The following is a 2,265-nucleotide window of genomic DNA, read 5'->3' on the forward strand; positions in this document are numbered from 1 at the left end:
TACACTAAAAAAAGGCTCCTTAAAATAGTCAAAAGCATGATCACATGAACCAATGACTGCATGTTCACAATCAAGAATGCAAAAATGTATACAAAAATATATAAAAACACTCTAAAAATAACTGAAAAAATAGAAAACATATTAACAAGAAAACATATGTATTTAAATATATATTTATAACAATGTATATTTAGTATGCATGAATATATACATTTTTATATATTTATAAAAATGCATATTATCAAAAATGTATATTATTAAAAATGCATATATTTAGAATATCTTATACCTACAAAAATACTTGCAAAAATACATGTATCTGCTGAAGCAATGACCTGCTAAAATATATACTGAAAGCATTAATGTCTAAGTGCACGGTCCCTAAGGAAAGGTTTTATGGTAACTCTTTCATTAAGGCCATGTCTAACATCTGCTTGCAGCCTGATGATCCATTTATTCTCTTCCTTCCCTGTGAAATTGCTAATGTTTCCTAACCTCATTGATGTATGTATCAATTCTAGTACTAAAAACTCAAAATTGTGTCTGGTACCTTCACACAATATATATCTCGCTAAGGCATTATTCTCATTTTCTTTTTTGATGGCATACAAGTGCTCTCTAATCCTCTCACGAAGTGTCCTGTTGGTCTTCCCTTCATAAAACATATTGCACATGCGACATACAGCAAGATATACTATATTGCGGGTCTTGCAATCTGCATAATTGCTAAATGTATAAACCTTCTTAGTATCTGGGTGTTCAAATGTAGCCCTACTTGATATAAATGAACAATGATTGCAGCTACGGCACGGGAAAGTTCCTACCCTAACTGACAGGGGTCGACTATCCATCTGTTTCTCATAGCACAACATATCTTTCAAACTTCTGGTTTTCTTATAAGAGAAACTCGGGTAAGTGCCTATAAGCGTCTTAAGTCTGTCGTCTAGTTGTAAAACCCCCCAGTTCTTCCTGATGACATCTGTAATCTTCTTATTTTTATCCGTATAAGTAATGACCATCCTTTTCTTATATATAGGAGGTCTAACTTGCTCAGAATTATTAGTGAGATGCTTGTTAATGTGTGGTTGTGCTCGCCCATTGCGATCAACATATTGCAAAGCTAACAAATCACTATCATGATACCCCCTGTTTTTAAAGTCATCATGTAAATTGACTAATATTGTTTCAAAACTCCTGTTTTCACTAGTCAAACGAGAACACCTCATGGCTTGATTCATTATGATATTCTTATGTATGTGAGGTGGGTGCATGCTATCACGATGTAAATAAGCATTTTTCCTGCATGGCTTCCTATATATCTCAGTTTCTAACCTACCCTCCCTCTTCTTAAGGGTCACATCTAAAAAATTTATGCAATATCTAGACCATTCCCCAGTCAATTTCAAAAATGTAGTGGTATTGTTAATGTGAGTCAAAAACTCACTGAGGGTCAATAAATCACTGCTCCAAATGAAAAAGAGGTCATCTACAAAGCGTTTATAATGTTTAATATGTCTATAGTACATAGTATTTGAAAAAATATATGTAGATTCCCAGTATGCTAACACCAAGTTAGCATACTAATTAGCACATGACGTGCCCATCGCTACTCCCATAATCTGTAAATAATATTCACTATCATAAATGAACACATTGTTTTCCAATACCAACTCCATTAAAGTAGTTATCAGCATAATTTTACTGTATGTATATATATATATATATATATATATATATATATATAGAGAGAGAGAGAGAGAGAGAGAGAGAGAGATAGCTATAGATATTTATCTGTCTAAAGATGTATATATCTGCACTTATATATATGTACTTGCATGAAACACAGGAGGGAAGAATAATAGTGGCTGGGGACTTAAATTTACTAGAAACAGACTGGAATAATAATTATTTTCCAACATCATTAAGGAAATTATTCACAATGTATGTTCAGGAACAACAATTGCTTCAGATTGTAAAAAAATTACCTGGGAATGGAACATACTAGATGGTGTTTATGTTCCTAAAGAAATTACTGTTACTTCATGTCAAGTTTTACCACTGCTGATGTATAGTGATTATGGGGTTATAAATGTTAATTTGTTGCTAGATAATTCTGCCAAACTGAAATGTAAACCAATGGATAGAGGATTAACATTATATGGAATCTAAATAGTCACTATGTAAAACTAATTGGAGTGATGTATTGTTTTGAAAGAGAAATTGAATGCAAAAAAAAAATGTTTAACATCAAGATCTAGGCACACA

This window comes from Protopterus annectens, chromosome 7.part0, assembly GCF_019279795.1.
Source record: "Protopterus annectens isolate FY-2018-M chromosome 7.part0, PAN1.0, whole genome shotgun sequence".
NCBI classification, from domain to species: domain Eukaryota; kingdom Metazoa; phylum Chordata; order Ceratodontiformes; family Protopteridae; genus Protopterus; species Protopterus annectens.